Raw genomic sequence first — 14,787 nt, 5'->3', positions numbered from 1 at the left:
TCCAAATGACCCTACACTTGTAAAAAAAAAAAAAAAAACAGAAACAGCGAGAAGAGGTAGTGGTAATACCATTTAAGCCCCCACTGTCGGGCGCATTTAATGCACTCTAGATTGTTGAGTTTTTGCTAATACTAGTTGTCTATCTCATTTGTTTCGGGGGAATTTACATGGTCTTTAAACCTTTTTGGTTAAAAAAAAAATCAAAAAGTGTGTTTTAAATCTTTTTGGTTTGATGTATTGTGTATCTAGATTCTAATTATTGTGTATCTAGATTCTAATTGTGAAAATATAGCGCATATGTCCCATCACAGATCAAACCCAACATCAGAATTTCACAATCCAAACACAATTTTCATGAGGATTGATAAACCCATCAACTAAATAATCTAATGCATTATATTCTATCGTGCAGTTCCTATGATAAAAAAGTATTCATGATCTTGAAAAAAAAAATAGTTGAGATACAAAAATATTTATATGTATAAGTATATATTTGTTAGGAATTTTATTCCTAACTTTTGTTGGGATTATGGTTATTATAATGTTTATTTAGTGATGTTATTTTTGAATAAATCTGAAGGTGTGATTAGTAGATAAACACGAGCTTAGTTCTGAATTAAATAACTGGTGTTCATTTTTGCAAATTCAAGTTTGATTTCTGAAGATATTTGGCTGATAATTTTGTGGAGCTAATTTTGTTCTTAATGTATCTAGGTTCATTTGAGATTAACTCGACTTATTCAGAAAATTGTCTTCTTAGTTTCTATGTTATTTTGCATATTAGGTTTGATATTTTAATTTGATTATAATATGAACTCATATATAACATCGTTTCTCGTTCAAATATTGTTTTTAAATGATAGGATAATGTCATCTATCCACACATTTCAAAACTTTAACCTACGTTCGCACGAAACTGTGAGAATATAGCTGAAAATTCGATTGATATAGAACTGAAGATTTTCAATAGCAGAATTTCAAATTTGAAGTTAGATCATGATCAGATCCAAACTTAGGTAAATGGAATGTATTTAGACCTTGACCATACCTAGAGAAAACAAAACTAATTCAAAGGCTTCATATTTGTTCTCAACCCTATTTTGTCATATGCATTCATTGATCCGGAGTAAGTTTACGGAGGAGTGAATGCAAAATGTGCTCCGAGTACGTAATAAGTTGGAATGAAGGCAAGGTGAAGGGTAAGACGAGGACTTTAAAGGTGAGTCAAGGAGACATTGTGAGTTCTGCATTGGTGTAGGAGATCCTTAGGTTTTCTATTGGTGTAATCTATTGTAATTGTAAGTCAATGTTAGTTAAATTTTTTTATCTAGAGTGATGGGGATTCTGGTTTTTTTTTTTTTTTTTTTTGTAAGAATTTTTTACCACAATAAATATTTATATCGCTGTCTCATTTACTAAGCAGGTTTATTTTACAAGTCTGGTTATTTCTCTAATAGGGTGTTTATGAGTAGTTTTAAGAATAGAAAAAATACTATTAATTAACTTGAGTTTGAGTTTTTGAACTCGAGTTGAAGGGGAAACTTGAACTCGAGTTTAATCCTAAACTCGAGTTCAAACTCGAGTTTAAACTCGAGTTCAATCTCGAGTTTAAACTCGAGTTCAATCTCAAATTTTACAAAAAAACATAAACTTAAATAAAGTTGTAACTCGAGTTCAAACTTTTTTCTGAGTTTTGTTATAAAAGAACAACTCCATAGTGATTTAAGTGTAAATCTTGAGTTGAATTTGAGTTAAAATTATAACTTGAGTTTGTGTTTGGATGTCCACATTTGAGTTATGATTTGAATTGAGAATCTATTTGAGTTTGTGTTTGAGTGAGCAAAAACTTGAATTTATATTTAGATAGTATTTTAATAAAAACTTAATGGTGATGAAAATTTTTAATAGGGTATATGAGTGAGATTTTATTTGTCTTTTCGTCGTGAACGCATAGAAAAAAAATCATCTCAATCGAAATTAAAATGAAAAAGTTATGGCGTTTTTAAGATTAGAAAAAATACTGTTCATTCACTTGAGTTTAAGTTGCTGACTCTCTGTTTTCTATTTCTTTTGCTTATTCTCATGTTTTTGCCTTCTTCGGATTAGTATTTAACTTCAAAAGTGGTTTACACGTATACTAGCTCCCTTTTTCTGATATTGAATTTTCATTTTTGTACCTGTTTTTATTTACCTATCGTATTTTTCTGTGATTTCAAGTTATTTTCTAACGCTCATATTTGTATTTTCACTTTTTGAGCTGGGATTCATTTATCTATATAATATATAATTTTTTGTCTCTGTAATATCTTTTTTATCTTTTAATCCTCAGTGATTTAGTCAGAGTTGTCTATTGTTGATCAATCTCCATTTCATTGCATATTTTTTGTTCTTCTTACTCGATTTTGAAATGTTCTTAGTAGGATTTTATCTATTTCACATTTTTAACTATTAATTTTAACTATTAAATAAAATAACTAAAAAAAATCGCGAAAAATTCAAAATTTGAAAGGAAATAAAAAGAAAAAGAAAGTTATCGATGAAAACGGAAAGAGCTGTGCAATGACAGTTTTAGTTTTTTTTCCTCCTTTTTTTATTTCTTTTTTCCCTCCCTTTTTTCTGCTCCCGAGCAAACAGCTTTAGGTCCTCTTAAATTTTCAGCCTCTCTGATTTGGTTTTTGTTTTCTGCCCGTTTTGTATATGTAACAAAATCTCTGCCTTTTCCTTTTTCTTTTGATTCACCAGGTAGTCTTTGGACAACGTCATATTTTATTCCGGTTGGTCATTTTCCGTGGCACATAAGTTATAATTCGTAGGATGGATATGATATCTTGCTAATCTTCCTGTTTTTGTGCAGTTGCCCATAATAGGCAGCCACAAAACGGTTTATTCATCACACGTTAGTAAAAATATCAAATACTTGAACCATGATTGCCAAATAAAAACATTGCGATATTCATATTGTAATTTTTGTCTTCCTATTTTCTCCATTCATTCATTTGTCCATTCATCTGTTTGCTTATTTATTTATATGCCTTTACATTTCCTATCATTTAGTACTTCACTAGTGGAATACCCGTGCATTTGCACGGATATGCAATAGTTTAATTAATAACAATTTAAATTTAAAAATTATATAAAAACACACACATATATATATGTTTATAAGTTATTGTAAATTTGTAACACATATATACACATTTATTTATATATCTATTTGTCTAAGTAAAAACATACAAACTTATTTATAGATATACACAGATTTATTCATATATCTACTTTTTTTTGCTCTGGCTTGTTGTTTCTTCCGAGCTGCAGTTAAGAAATAAATAAATAATAAAATAATTATCATTAAATTGTAATAAATGTTTGCATATTAATTTAAATATTTAATAAAATATATAATAGATAATTTTACCTGATTTGCTTTCTTTTTTTCGATGAACTCGCGAAAGAGGTAGATTCATGAGGACTGAAAAAGAGTGAATTGGCTTTGAAATTGATGCTGCCTTTTTTGAAGATTCAGTTGTTGTAGGTGGTAAGAACAATTGAGGCTCATCGTCATTGAAAGTCTTCAAAATAACTTTATCGATAAAAACTCCTTGACTTTGAAACTGTATGACGAATATTTTTTATATTCCTTTTATTTCTTCTAAAATAGGAGGAATCATGTAACGATCAGTGTATCCCTCATCGTAAGTAAGTGTAGAGCAAGCTTTGTTAATAAGTGATTGTACTGTTTTACCAAACATTACAACGTCTGTTCTTCCAGTACTATCTTCGATCTGTATATTTATTTTGTACCTGTATAAAAAAATCAAATATATTTATTATATTTGTTAATTAAAAATTAATTTGTTCATTTTTTGTAATAAAATTTATTACCAAGTCAGTGGCGTTGTAGATAGATATCCGTCAGTATCACACCACCATGATGTTCCAGATTCCTGCACTTGTCTGTAACACTTTGTGCAAGCATAATAGAACCATCCTTGATATGTATTCAGATCAGTTATAGTTGCTCTAACTGTGTATTTTGTTTCCTAATAAGTACACAAAGAAACATTTTAATTTAATATATATATATATTATATTTAATGGATTGTATTGATAAAGTTTATACCCGATTTTAGAATGGATTTAAAGCTCGTAATTCTGTGATGGTGATACAATTTGCGGTCTTTTGGTCTTCTAATGATATTGATGGTCTTGCTGATGTAGCAATGTAATCTAAGCTCTGAATGGAATGACGGAATCTGTATGGAAATATTTATGTTTATATGAATAAATAAAAATGAGAAAATGCATATATATTAATATTAAAAAGTTAGTATTTTTTATACCTTTGTTTAATTTTCCGTGTTTCTAGTATTTCTGGATCTAAGAAATAAAAAGTACCAGATGTGTTTGATAAATAAAGATCTCCTGTAATAAATAAAAATGTATAGTTAGTTATATAAGAAATTATAAGAATATATTGTAACATAAATAATAACCTTGGTACTATTTAGCTACCATTGTTGTAAAAGCAATAACAATTGGTTCCGTCATTGACCGCACAACATTTTCGTCGAAATGTTCTCCTGTTTCTCTCCAAAGTGTTATATTCAATTGTTCTTCTCTGTGTTGAACAATGGAAAACATAATTGTAAATATTTAAATATGAATAAAATTTTTTATTTGATTATAGTAATTATAGTTTCTATTGTGTTTACCTTATGTTTGGAATTGTGAAACTTCTTCTTTTGACAATTCTTTCACTGATGGCTGATTCTTCAATACCATGGAAGGATGTAAGTCGACCTATTACATCTGATAGAAATATTATATGTATAATCAATTAGTTGTAACTATTATAAAATGACAAATAATTGATTAAAAATAATAAATAAAGAGGTAATAAAATGAACAAACCTGAGAGAACGTCGTTTACGTCGATTCTTTGTGAAATTAGATCGAATTCGACAAAATCAAATTTTTGCCGAGGTATTTCAGGCATGTCTTTAGGAACATGTTTAAAAAGTGTTGCTCTAGCAATTCGCAGCATTGCCACATGGGGAACAATTTTATATCTTGGTTTGTTCCGATCGATGAAGAAGTTACTAATTTCATATATATTGCCTTCTTCAATTATTTGGCTCATGTAGTCAGCATCTCTTGATCGAATAACTGCATGTATTGCTTCATGATGTAAAATTATAAAGCAGATTTTGTATTGTTATATATTGAGTAACAAATATATCCGATTGTTATATATTTTTAGTCATGTAATATATAAAAAGAGTATATTACATTACCTCTTCATCAACTAACAGTATATCGTGACTGAAAAGTTCTCTTGTCTTGTAATCTATGTTTCTCCATAAACGACATATTCGAGCACGAATAGTCAAGTGTGTTTCACCAGGTTTCAAGATTCTTATTGGTGCAAACATTTTGTTGGAGCTGTAAAATAATATAAAAGATATTAAAATTTATAATATATAAATGGAAAAGAATATTTTATTATAAAAATTTACAATAATATTATAAAAATTAAAAAATGATTCTGTTGAATGTTGTGATATTATATAGATTAGGAAATTTTTTATATAAAAGAATAAGTAGATTAATTTTTATTAATATTATGTAATATTTCTTTATATACAATATTTTTGATATAATTGGGATATTTGTTTATTGATTCGTGTATTAAAATATTTAAACCCTTTGGGGATGTAACTCTTGATAAAGCTACATATAATTGTCCATGAGAAAAAACTTCATTCTCTAAATATATACCGATTTTTTCTAATAATTGACCTTGGCTTTTATTTATTGTCATTGCGTGACATAATTTTACAGGAAATTGTCATCTTTTTAAAACAAATGGCCATTTGGATTCATTTATAGTTATTTCTATTCTAGGTATATAAACTTTAATATTTGTATCAACAGAGTTAATAATGTGACCTTCAATTATTCTATTTGTTAATTGGATAATTATTAATCTAGTACCATTACATAAACCCTATGATTGATTAAGATTTCGTAATAACATAATAGGAATTCCTATTTTCAATTTTAATTCATGTGGTGGTAAATTATTAAAATTTAATGTGTGTAAAAATTGAGGTGGGTATATTAGATTTAGTTCATTAAGGTTTTCAGATGAGGAAATAATTGTATCATAACTATAATAAATTTTTTCTTCTGTGGGTACTAAAGATAACATATAGTTATTTATTTCATCTGTTGTTTTATTTCTAGGTGCTACAATTACACGATTTTTTATATATTTAATATTGTCATAGTTATTTTCAAATTCATCATATACTACAGCGCAAATATGTTTAATTAGATTTTCATCATATTTTATTAAATATTGTTCAGGTATATTAATCCAAGTAGCATCTTCATTTTCTGGATCTTTTATTCCATCAACTGTTCTATTTCCAATATTTAATATCCAATCAGAAAATTTTGTTATTTCAATTTGTTCATCAATAGAGGTGTTTGGAATTTTTAATCTCATATTTTCTGTCAATGTTAATACACGGAAATATGTCCAAAGATAAGAATTATTTACACTTGCATCAATAATGTTTTCTTTTGTGCCTCTTGAAATAACAGGTAGAATTTGTCTAAAATCACCACCTAAAATAACTGTCATTCCTCCAAAAGGTTGACTAAAGTTATTTTTCAAGTCTTACATTGTTTTATCTAAAGCTTCAAAACAGTATTTATTATTCATTGGTGCTTCGTCCCATAATATTAAAGTTGTTTTTTCTATTAATTTTGCTAACTGAGTGTTTTTCTTAATTTGACATGTTACAAATTTATCAACTAAAAGAGGGATACAAAACAGTCAATGTGTAGTACGACCGTTTGGTAAAAGTAATGATGCTATTCTAGATGATGCAACTGCTAATACTATTTCACCTTCTGATCTAATTTTGTTAATAAGTGTGTTCCATAAATATATTTTCCCTGTACCTCCATATCCATATATGAAAAATAAGTTATTATTGTTGTTTTCAAGTGATTTTAAAATTTCGTTGTAAATGTAATATTGTTCATGGTTTAAATTATTTATTAAATTTATATTTTCGTCTTTTAATTTTTTTTTATCATAATTTAGTTCTTCTCTTATAAGTTTATTATCTAAATCTTCAATGAATGATCTTGTTGGAAGTGATATGTTGAAATTTGTTAAAGAAGATGAATTTAAATTTAGTAATTTTTCTAAATCATATAATACAAAATTATATAATTCATTTTCTGGAATCTGAAATTTTGAATTGTTGAATAATTTTTTTATTTTATATATAATATCGTCACACATTAGGTTCCAGTGATTTTCTAGTAATTTAATTGGATCAAATACATTACAAAATAATAAAATAATAACGAAGTTGAATAGATGTTGACCAAAATGATGCTTCTTCAATTGATTCATTCCATTCTTTATCATCTCCTAATAAACCTAATGCATGACATGCTTGTTGATAAGTTGGATAAATAAAATTATTAATTGTTCGAATTGATTCAAAACTTGTTGCACCTTTTTTATGGTTTAATAATAATTTTAAATAAAATAATTCCCCGAACTGGGAGGAATATACCAAACCCATTTTGTTGGAAATTCTATATAAGTAAGTTGTCAAGCTTCTTCATGTGTCTTATTAATTTCCATCCATTCAGTTAGTGCTGTTTTTTTGTTATGTGGTAAATTAATTATATTTTGTAACTGTTGATTCTTGTTAAATGTAATGTTTTGCATGTTTGGTAGATGAATTGTAAGTTGTTGAATAGCTGGATTTCTATGATGTATTGGGTTTTCAAATAATCTCCAAATTGCCTCATAGGGTGTAATATATCGACAATTAAGATATGTTTTTATTTCATCAATTTCTTTTGTCTTTGTTTCTTTTGTAGTATCTATAATGTTTGTATTTTCAATAGCAGCTCTTATTATGTCTGGTCCTTTTGTTAAATATTTAAATAAGTATTTTATGAGCATTGATTGAGAACATATTTCAACATTTATATGAGCTTGATATTTTATACATAATGTATGATTATATTGGACAACAAATCTGTTATCAAGTTGGATTCCTTCTTTAATAGTATTAAAAGTGGATTCTTTACATCGATAACTAACAAAACCATTTTCTTCTATGCTTGTTTCATTTTTATATTGTTTTGGGAATTTTTAGTGCATGTTGAATTTTTCATACATGGAGCATTTATTTTTGCATATCCACACGGACCATGTATCATAAAATTAGTAACAACTTTATAACCTAATGGGTCATATTCTGGATTTAGAATTTCTACTGATATAATTTTATCTATCTGTAATGGATCTCGACATTTATTTTCTGTATGTAACCAAAATAACATATGACAATGAGGTAGACCACGTTTTTGGAATTCGACAACATATAAATCTATAATAATAATAATAAATATTGACATAAAAGGAGTTAGAAACATATTTTAAAGAAATTTAATAGTTTTTTTTGAACTAACATATCTTTTTTCTCCTGAACCAAAGGATCCCTTTTATCCCGCGGATTCAGCTTTTTCCGAATCAACATATAATTGTTGCTAGGTCAGTCATAGGGTTATTTCCAGTCTAGTCTAGAATCAACACCAAACAAAGCTTCACCTTAACTACGTACAAGATACCTGTGAAAGCCCTGACCGTGGTGGACGCATGCACTCGCAACACAAAAGTCAAGCGAAAGATGCCCCTCCATATGATGGCTTCCTATACCGTACACTAGCAGCATACAGAGCCGGTTCCCCGATACAACAATTGCCATTGCGTCTTGATAGTTTTGAATCATATATCTTGGGCTTCCAGTATGAGATGATGGTAAAATAATTCTTTTTCCAATTGTTTGAGGGTCAGTATCACCTTTAGTTATAACATCTTGAATACCTTTATAAAATTCAGATCTCAAATTATTTTAGTTTTGTCTAATAAAGTCTAATCGATCTTCTTCAACAGTAGCATAGACATATGTAATATATTGTTGAAATAGTCTACCACTTTTAAACAATGTATTTCCTTCATTTAAACGTTGTTGTAATTGAAAAGCATAAAATGATCTCATTGAAATTCATTTTTTAGATGGTTTTGTCCCTACAAAATTAGGATTCCATCCTATATTAGGTCTATATCCATCTTCACCATATGGAAATAATAAAGGATATTGTAATGACATGTAAGATGGATGGAGTTTATTAATTCTTTGTAAGTCACCTGTTTGATTACATATAATAATATCTCTTCCTTTTTCATATTCACCAATATCATCAACAATTAAAGTTCCTATATCTGTTGAAGTTTGAAGATCATATTGTGTACCATCCCCTTCTCGTCTCGTCTACCTATTAATCTTAATTACATTGATTGGGTTTTGTCGGTGTTATAAAAATTTTTAACAAACCTAAATAATTTAACTAATATATTTATTTCATCTAACATTGTTATTAATTTTGTAATAATATTTTCATTTAAAGAATCTGAATTATTCGTTGATGTAAATATTGACATTCTATTTTGAATTTCATTTTCTGTATCATAAATATATAATTGTGCAAATTTTGGAGGATTGTTATCAACTGGAAGTAAAGATCCCATTAAATGATGTATCTGACCACTAATCTTGAATACATAAGGTCCCAATGTTTCATTAATATTTAATTGAATGTTTGCTCCAAATGATGTAAAAGAAAACATTGAATTATACATTCTTATATTTTTCCTAAAATGTGTACTTAGATTTCCACCATAATAGTTTAATAATTCATCTAAAATCATTGGTGTTCTTCTTTTAGAAGGTAATTTTATTTTTCCATTCTGACAACATGAAGAATATTATATGGATATTTTTCTGTTCGTTCGTTATTCCAAAATATTGCTCTACAATGTTCACATGTGGAGTCACAATCTCCAAGATCAATATATGCATTTGGATCACCTAATTTCATAATTTCATAAATAATTTTAAATTAGTTACAAATAAAAGTGTTAACAATTTAAAAATAAAGATTTTAAGTTTAGGAATTACTTTTTTCAATCAACGTTGTATTTGACTGTTCAATTGTTGGTTGTAAAGGGATCTGAGTATTGATGAAAGTTTCACAAAACTGTGTATGCTTTGTTCGACGTGTCCCTATGTTTTCTGAATCTGACTGATCCATTTCAGACGTCCTTCTTTTTTTGTTCTCGACACTTTTCGTAGGTTTTTTATGGAGAAAATTTTGGTTGAGATTTCTTTTCATTTTTATTATCTATAAAGTATATATAAAACAATTTTAATACAATAAAAAGTTTTTTAGTTAGTAAAATTATTAATAAAATTTAAATTCTAAGCATTAGTTTATTATTTTAATATATATTTAAGTGTTTTATGCTCAATTATGATGGAACATATCAGAGAATTTTTTTAAAGTGTTGATACAAATATATTTATTAAAATTTTAATGTAATCAACACTGTAACATTTTTATGTTCTACAGTTAACAAATATTTGTCTAAACATATATTCAAATTAATAAAAAAGAAGAAATAATAGATATCAAAAATGGTAACATAAATGAAGGTAGTCAAATGATATATTTAGAAGAAATATATAATAAAGAATTACTTTTTTTTTGGTTTTTAAATTTATAAATATTTTATCATAAAATAAAATAAAATATATTTTTTAAACTAACGTTAAAATTTTTTTTCTAAATCTTTAATAAACTTCTTAAGTATATATAATAAGTTAAATATAAATAATTTATTTTTAATGTGTGATATATGTTAATAAATTTATTTTAAACAGATATAAAATATTAACAGTATATAAATAAAATATTTAAAACTTATTTTTGTCGTTACAAAGCTCACATTTGTAGTTGAGAAAATTAAGCACAACTCGAGTGTGAGGCGCACACAAATGCTATTAAAATTTGTAGTCGGTAGAAACTGAAACAAAACAATAAATTTGTTTCAAATAACCACAATATATTAAAAATTTGTATTACTTAATCTATTTATATAAAATTTATATAAATATTTTATCATTAAATAAAATAAAATCTTTTTTTTAAACTAACGTTAAAATTTTTTTTCTAAATCTTTAATAAACTTCTTAAGTATATATAATAAGTTAAATATAAATAATTTATTTTTAATGTGTGATATATGTTAATAAATTTATTTTAAACAGATATAAAATATTAACAGTATATAAATAAAATATTTAAAACTTATTTTTGTCGTTACAAAGCTCACATTTGTAGTTGAGAAAATTAAGCACAACTCGAGTGTGAGGCGCACACAAATGCTATTAAAATTTGTAGTCGGTAGAAACTGAAACAAAACAATAAATTTGTTTCAAATAACCACAATATATTAAAAATTTGTATTACTAATTAATATATATATAATAAATTTGTGAATTGTAAAAACCAAAAAAAAAAATATCATTTACAATAAAATCACATTAATATTCAAATATTGTATATACTTACACTTTTTGAATTATACTTTTGTATATAAAACGTAATGTTGTATATTGTATGAGAATAACATACATTCTTTACACATTGTTTACACTGTTTTCGTAAAAAATGTTTTGGAAATGGAATTTTGAATGTTATATTGTTTAGATATTGTTTAGAAAGATGTAAATAATATTTTCATATAAATGTTTTGGAACTAAAATTTTAAATGTTATTTTGTTTTAATATTATTTAAGAAGAAAAAAACGTAGGGGAAAAATTATTCTACTGCAAAAACATTTAATTGATGAAGTAATAAGATAATTGATTAATTAATAACAAAAATGAAAATTGTCCGTTTAACAAAGTTAAATAATTGTTTAAGTATTTATTTGTTAAACAATAGTTTAAGTATTTATATTTCACTACTAATAACATATGCTAACTAAATTATTACAGATTTTGTACTAACAACGTAAAAAAAAAAAAAAAAAATGGGGGAAAAAAAAAAAAAAAATAAAAAAACCAAAAAAATGTTTTAATATTATTTAAGAAGAAAAAAAACGTAGGGGAAAAAATATTCTACTACAAAAATATTCAATTGATGAAGTAATAAGAGAATTGATTAATTAATAACAGAAGCAACATTTAAGGACTAAAATGAAAATTGTCCGTTTAACAAAGTTAAATAATTGTTTAAGTATTTATTTGTTAAACAATAGTTTAAGTATTTATATTTCACTACTAATAACATATGCTAACTAAATTATTACAGATTTTGTACTAACAACGTAAAAAAAAAAAATCGGTGACATAAATAATACAAATATAAAAACCATAAAAGAATATTTACAACTGTGTGATTGGAACTAAATCTACTGATTTGTTCCATAAACAAATAAATAGATTCAATTGACGAACCAAGAATAGAGGTAGTGATAAAAACAGTAGATAAAAAACTCTTGAGTAAAATTAGATGAAGATATATTTATAAATGTTACATAAAAATTGTCCTCTGCATCGAAAGAAAATGTTAGCAGATTAATATAAGAACTTATTGCAAATATAATTATAAATATATAAAACAATGACCATATATATTAATAACTTATTATAAACACTTAACAAAACATAGTTATATAATACATAATTCAGAAATAATATGAAAGAATTAAGAAACAAATACCTTAGAAGAAAGATAATTCTCTGAAACAACTTTCCCAAAGCACTGCAACAATTCAACAGAAGACAAATGTGAAAATGCTGAAGAAAATATTGAGGAACTAAAAACAGAAACTTAAAAAGTTTCTTTTTAACACATTAACAATGGCAACAAGAAATAATAGTTTAAAAATATTAGATGAGGAAATTAAATGAATAAATATAAACATTTTGGTTCAGGTATCTGTCTTTAATTGCTAACATCACGCATTAGAAGTAACTGGAATAAGATTTAACAATGCCTTTCAATGCCAGCTGAATTATTTAAAAGATTTATAAGATTAAAAAAGGAAGAAGAAACGGGGAAAAAAAACCGACATAAAAATAACTTAAATTGGCAAACCAACAATAGAGATGGTAGTAAAGAAATAGAATGAAAACCCTCCAGCAAAATGTGATGAAGAACAAATCATTTTAAGAGTACAAAATGATAATAAAAATAGTATACTGTTGACAAAACCAAATAAATAAAAAAAATATAAATCTTAAATAATCAAGGCAACGTCAAGACTGCTAACATTACGCATTAGAAGTAACTGGAATAAGATTTAACAATGCCTTTCAATGCCAGCTGAATTATTAAAAAGATTTATAAAGATTAAGAAAGGAAGAAGAAACGGGGGAAAAACCGGCATAAAAATAACTTAAATTGGCAAACCAACATTAGAGACGGTAGTAAAGAAATAGAATGAAAACCCTCCAGCAAAATGTGATGAAGAACAAATCATTTTAAGAGTACAAAATGATAATAAAAATAGTATACTGTTGACAAAACCAAATAAATAAAAAAAATATAAATCTTAAATAATCCGGGCAACGCCAAAGCTTGCTATTTCATTATAAATAGTTATTCAATACATGGTAACAATAAAAGAAAAATACTACATCATTACCAAATAAGAAATCATGTTAGAATTAGTACAAATATAATCATAATAACATAAAACAATGAACACATATATTTACAGTTGAATATATACAATAACAAAAACATAATAATATAATAGATACAATTTTAAGAACAATTAAAAATAATATGGAAAAAGCAAGAGAAGAGTACCTTGGAATAACGATGAAAGTGGATACAGTTGATGCAGCAAGAGTAAAAAAACTCCAAAACAGAGATAACAGAAAAGGGAAAGGAAAAAACTAACTATTGAAAAATGAAGAAAAGAAAAGAAACAAAGAGGATAGACGATAAGTGTATCACAACGAAAACAGAAACAAAGCATAAGACAATGAACGTGAAAAGGGAAACAATATATTTATAGGAAAAAAAATAAACTTTCAAGTATGTGGCAGTAGTAAATACTGGAAACAAAACTTAACATCACCGTTGTTACGCTATAAACGAAGCGTAATAATTTGTTAAAAACAAGTGTTACGCTGCATGATAACAACCGTGGAACACAATGAAGAACCTGCAGAGAGTAAAAAAAAATGTAATAATTTGTAAAAAAACAGGTGTTACGCTGCATGATAATTACGGTGGAATAGAATGAAAAACCTGTAGAGAGAGACAAAGAATAACTCATTAAAAAGAGTTACCCCGCACAAAAAAATAAATGTCTAAATATTCCCGACTAATATAACTTGCAAACAAATATAAAAACATGTAATAATTAGTAAAAACAGGTGTTAGACAACGTAACAACCAATAAACGAATAAAAATTGACGAAAATAGAAAAAAAAAGTAAAGATTTATTATTTGGAAAATCTAATGAAAAAATAACCGAAATAAAAAAATAAAACTAAATCTATAAAAATACTAACAGATCTAGAAAAATGAAAAAAAAAGACACAGAACAAAACGAAGGAAAAACACATACAGATCTGAAAGAACAATGAAAGAAAAACTGAATAGGAAAAATAAAATAAAAAAAGTCAACCAGAAACGTAAAATAAAAAAAAGTTTAAAAACAGGGAACAAAAGAAAGCAAAACATGTCCAGATCTAAAAAAAAAACCTAATAAAAAAGCGGGAAAAAAAAAGAAAAACAATAACAGATCTAGAAAAATAAACGGGATGATTTGAAAAACAAACCAAAAAAAATGAATCAAAAAATAAAAAAAAAGGAAACC

This window comes from Morus notabilis, unplaced genomic scaffold (assembly GCF_000414095.1).
Source record: "Morus notabilis unplaced genomic scaffold, ASM41409v2 Scaffold161, whole genome shotgun sequence".
Lineage (NCBI taxonomy): Eukaryota > Viridiplantae > Streptophyta > Magnoliopsida > Rosales > Moraceae > Morus > Morus notabilis.
This window is presented reverse-complemented; position numbering follows the sequence as displayed.